Below are 6,102 nucleotides of genomic sequence, written 5' to 3' on the forward strand. Positions count from 1 at the left end.
TCTTGAGCTCCCCGCACAGCCCCTTTACTAGTCTTTCTTGCATGATGGAGTTCTTATAGAAGTGATTAAAAAGAAGAAAGTCCAGAAATCATAGGAGCTTGTTGCAGAAATCTAGAAAAATGGAATTCTTGCTGGGATTTGCATGGAGCAGCTGTAGGGTGGCCAGTATGTATATAATATACTCCCCCTTCCCCTTTATATACAGGGATATTACCATGCTTTTATGACTGAGACTGGGAAATCTTACATTCGGCTTCCAGTCACACGTGTTCTCCTTATATTCGGCTTCCAGTCACACGTGTTCTCCTTATATTCGGCAGCCCTGTGTCGTTCATCATTCCGGTGACAGTATCCATCCGTCTTGCCGTGCTGCTCCTCTTATTCTCCTCTAATCTCCCTTCAGCATAATCCTTTTTCCCAGAAAGTAATATAACAAGTTCCTGCTCTAAATTGAACTTTCTGCTTGGATTTGGCCGGTGATCTATGGGTCACTTTGCTGCCCAGCTATGTCTGCTGCTGGGGGGCGGGGGGGGGGGGGGGCGCTAATGGGGAATGAGAAAATTAGACAAAGGTTTTTTTTTTTTTATCTAATTTGTATTATTTAGAGGGATGTGTGGCAGCAGTTATCACTATGCTCCAGTAATGATTTATTCCTCAAGTCTGGGAGAAGGAACACTGGGAATTATCAGGATGTGGCTACAAGCTGTCAGTCCAGATGTAGGAAAAGCTCTCTAGTACGGGCTCCAAAACTGCACATTTTATGAAATGATTATATACATGTCTCTGCATGATAGCAGTAAGTCAGAATGCATAAAATATTATATTATCCTTATTTATGGGAATGGTCTGAGAGGCCGAGAACGTCCCCAACTGCACAGATTCCATATAGGGCAGCAAGATGCGATCTAAACTTAGACTAGACAGTCCTCAGATACAGCAGATCTCAGCCTGACATACTTTACTAAATGTGGCGCCTTTGGAGATTGTCCGTGTTTGCACTAAGTTTTCAACCATTTTAGTAAATCTGGACCGAGCTCAAAAATTTTAATTTTCATACATAAATTTTAATTCTTATATATTTTGAGCCTTAAAATGTGTCACAAAGCCGCGGTGTTGGAGAACTGGTTCCTCTTTAGTTCTTATGTCATTTTATACTTTTTTTCTTTGTCATTTTCTGCTGAAAATGAATGAAAAATCAACCAAAATAACAGCTAAAAAAACCAGTGTAAACGGTATAAAGATTGTGGGGTTCCCGTTGATGGGCTCTGACTGCAGCAGCTGCCTCTTTGCTTGTTGATTTGTGGGGGTCCTAACCATGAAATTTACTAAACAGCCCCGAGGAGTCGTACCCATTTGAGCGTAGCTTGGTGTTCCGTAATTCGCAGTACGTCTGCAAGATGGCGGAGTATAAAACCTGTTGTAGCAGCAGGAGGTGGTGTCAGAAGAACCCGGCACACATTGCCCCTCTGCGGTACTGCACGGCTCTGATACAGAACGGGGTCACATACTATAGATGTCAGTCAGTGGATAGATGGGGGTCCATTCCGATTCTGCCCCCTGTACGTCCTGTAATGTACTTCTGATTCCGTCCGGTGCCTGTGTGCTACATACAGCGACCTCCGCTGGGATACACCAATTGGGCAGGTTTCTGTGTGTAAATCTTTCTAGGTTGTAACTTTTTGTGTTTCCGTTTTGGCCAATCCTTGTTAAATAAAATGTGATTATTATTTTTTTTTTCCACTCTCATTGTCGTGAAGTTCTGTTCTTTCCCGTCTGGATTAATGTGGGTCACTGTGCTGCAGAGAATCACCCCCTCCGCCCTAATCTCATTCTTCTGTCTCCATCTGGAAGACATCAATCTGGGGCGCGGTCGCTAATGAAATGTTAGATTAACATGGAGATTCTCTTTAGCGTTCACAATGTCGGATTACACGGCAGGTGGAGACGATGGGAAAGCAGATGGAAGAGTGATTGACATCATTGCAGAGAGGCGGGATATTCCCTCAGTATGGTGGTCGATTAGGTCTTATGTCTCTTTGCTAAATGATCTGCAGAAACATTAATCCTGACCCGCCCTACGAGTGTAACTATATAACGGGGGAGGATAATTCTCCTTTAAAGGGGTAGTGCACCAAAAAAATTTTTCTTTCAAATCAACTGCTGCAATGAAGTGCCAGAGATTTGTAATTTACTTCTATTAAAAAATCTCAAGCCTTCCAGTACTTATCAGCTGCTGTGTGTCCAGCAGGAAGTGGTGTTTTCTTTCCTGTCTGACACAGTGCTCTCTGTTGCCTCCTCTGTCCATGTCAGGAACTGTCCAGAGAAGGAGCAAATCCCCATAGAAAACCTCTCCTGCTCTCCAGACTGGAAATAATACCACTTCCTGCTGGGCATACAGCAGCTGATAAGTACTGGAAGGCTTGAGATTTTTTAATAGAAGTAAATTACAAATCTCTGGCACTTCATGGCAGCAGTTGATTTGAAAGAAATTTTTTTTTGGTGTACTACCCCTTTAAGGCTTCTCTTACACAGGGCAGTTCAGCTGCAGTTTATGCAGCAACTAAAGCCAAAACCAGGTGTGCGCCAATAAAAGACTTCTAATATCGTGTATATAGTAGAAAGAATAGATGCTGCTTCTTAATCATTCCACCCGGAGTGTTTCTCCTGTCCTGTGCACCAGCTGCCTATGGCAAGCCCTATGATGATCTGTGCAGTATATCCAAACCCCTTTTATGACTAAGGGACGGTGATGCCTCAATGCCGAGGTGGAATTTTGCACGTCCGCCATAGGATGATAATGACCCCATAAGCTGAGGCTGTGATCTCTCCAAGATGTCGGCCCTTGCTCACCTTTGTAGCTGACAGTCACCTCAGCAGCGGCACGTAGTCCATAGTCTCCACTCCGCTCATTTATAAGGCTGCCGGGTCTCTACGTAGAATTTACTTCCACCACAAATTAGGAGAAAAGGGCCGACAAGTCGGAGCGGGGAATGGGAAACCTTCATAGGCAGATCGTCACAAGGTGTTCCCAGACAACTTTTATTCTGAATCAATAAAATATCCAGTAAAGACTCCCAGGTGTCGCACCTGCACCAAAACCGGACTAAAACCCAAATATGTAAATAAGAGAAGATGTGATTTCTACAATTCGGAAACAGCTATCAGAGTGCTCCAATATTCTGCGTGTGCATCAATCCAGATGGTGAGGAGAAAGAGGGAACATCTGTAATCATATCTACACAAAAGGGGGAGCACCGGATCCGAACGGGCGCACTACACTGTCCCTCCTCACTCAGGGAGTAGCAGGGTGAGGGCGGCCCCTGCCCCATACTACCCCTAATCAGGGCCGTATTAACAGCTGCTGCCGCCCTAGGCCCTAACCCTGAAGATGCCCCATCTTGGGGAGCGTGGGGGACAGTGATTTAGGCCATATGCATTTCTCTTCATGGAGAAACATTGTCTGAATCACATTTTTCATGGTTTTTAACTGCTTAAAATATAAACAAATTTCCACATTGAATCAATGATTAGAGGCGTCTGCATATTGTCTGACGGAATTCTCACCACAGGATTGGTAGATTGGTAGGTAATAGCTCCAGGCGTTACATTTACCACCGCCACACCAGCCCTGACCAATACCACCATACTGTGACTGGGTAACACTGCCACACCAGCCCTGACCAATACCACCATACTGTGACTGGGTAACACCGCCATACCAGACCTGACAATACCACCATACTGTGACTAGGTAAAACCGCCATACCAGACCTGACCAATACCGCCATACTGTGACTGGATAACACTGCCACACCAGCCCTGACCAATACCACCATACTGTGACTGGGTAACACTGCCACACCAGCCCTGACCAATACCACCATACTGTGACTGGGTAACACCACCATACCAGACCTGACCAATACCACCATACTGTGACTGGGTAACACCGCCATACTAGACCTGACCAATACCGCCATACTGTGACTGGATAACATCGCCACACCAGACCTGACCAATACCACCATACCAGCCCTGACTAATACCGCCATACTGTGACTGGATAACACCGCCACACCAGACCTGACCAATACCGCCATACTGTGACTGGATAACACCACCATACCAGACCTGACCAATACCGCCATACTGTGACTGTATAACACCGCCATACCAGACCTGACCAATACCGCCATACTGTGACTGGATAACACTGTCATACCAGACCTGACCAATACCGGCAAACTATGACTGGATAACACTGCCACACCAGACCTGACCAATACCGACACACTGTGACTGGATAACACCGCCATACCAGACCTGACCAATACCGCCATACTGTGACTGGATAACACCGCCATACCAGACCTGACCAATACCACCATACTGTGACTGAATAACACTGCCATACCAGACCTGACCAATACCACCCCCCCCCCTCCCCCCTTGAAAAGACACCAGATTTACTGAACAGGAGGTGAGAGACTAAAAAAAAAAAAGGTGTTTCCTTCCCCCCTGCACGGTGCTAGGCAGACCACGAGTGCCTAATGGTAAATATGGTCCTGCCCTTAATGCTACTAGCCCTACAGCCTCCCTTTTTATGCTTCCAACTTTTGTTTTTTATATAATACTTATCAGGGAAGTCCGCAATAGGTAAGGGGAGGGATACAACAGTCAGTAAAAACAGGATATGTGACAAACCAAGTGTCGGGTACACCTAACTCACGTGGCCCAATGGCCCCAGATTGCGTGAGGCAACAGGTGTTATGGTTTAAGCCCCTTATTCCAGTCAGTACAGGTATCTATGTGCCGACAGCCTACTGAAGCCCTCTGACAGGGGAAATGTGATGGTGATGTGCATGAGACTTGGACACCAGCAGGAGAGCCAGTGCAGCACCAGGTATACAACTGGCAGTGTAGTCAGACAGGTGAAGGGTCAGACCAGAGGCAGGCAGTACAGACGGCTCAGGCAATAAGCCTAATGCAAAGAACAGGCACGAGTCAGGATACACACATACAGCAGACGGACACCTATGCCTGACTCCAACAACGTCCCGGCACGGAGGGGCAGGTGGCCTTATAAATCCGGAGCAGTCGGCCACATGTGCACCCCAGTGACCGGAGGCACAAAACACAGCAGAGGAGCGGACAGAAGCGCGGTGGCGAGGAACAGTGCTATGGATGAGGACAGTTCCCGCAGAGCTAACCTGTAACTCCGGCGGGTTCTAACAGTAATTGTATTTATGGACCCTCTTCTAGTGACTTTATGCACGTGCTTTAATTTGTAATTTTCACATTATGTTCTCGCACTTTTGTGTTTTTATGGACTATGGGCACCTACCTACACTAACGCTGTCCATCCTCCTGCATCTCTTCCTGCCTGCTATATGAGGTGACCCTGGCCTCTATACACCCAGGTCACATGACGCAGCCAGCCAATCACCACTATACAAGTATCCAATGAGTGTGCTGCATAACGGAGCTGCTGAACAGACGGGGAGGAGACGTGCACTATGACCCGGGCACCAGGTGCTACTATGCATGATAGAGCACAATGGAGTGTGATGGAGCCGGGTAGCACATGCTGGCTCAGCACTACCTCTGTGACCGCCCGCAGACTAGGTAAGTGATATTAAATTGAGATTGGGTCAGTTGGCAGTAAGTCGGAGCTGTGCGGCTTCATCTCCTCATTATTTGTGGTTCTCTGCAATATTTTAATCCATTAAATGGACATTGTAGTATTTAATCCAGTAAATGAGGTAGTGATTACCGGGAAAGCCTAATCTGGGAGCGTGTCGCCGTATAATGATCGTCCGCGCTCACACAGCTGCACTGCTGCTTAGATTTCCTCTAATGTCAAACTCCGGCCCTCCAGCTGCTACAATACTACAATTCCCATCGTGCCAGAGAGCTAAAGCTTCGGCTGTCCAAGCGTGATGGGAATTGTAGTTTTGCAACAGCTGGGGGGCCTGAGTTTGACCCCATGTTCTACACGGTATCATTCCGTGCGAGTTGTTTCGTGATGCCCACCACCCTCTCAGTATCTGGTATAGACTATATAGATATACATTTCCTATAGACCACCACCATTTATGAAAT

Source organism: Dendropsophus ebraccatus, chromosome 3 (assembly GCF_027789765.1).
Source record: "Dendropsophus ebraccatus isolate aDenEbr1 chromosome 3, aDenEbr1.pat, whole genome shotgun sequence".
Taxonomy (NCBI): domain Eukaryota; kingdom Metazoa; phylum Chordata; class Amphibia; order Anura; family Hylidae; genus Dendropsophus; species Dendropsophus ebraccatus.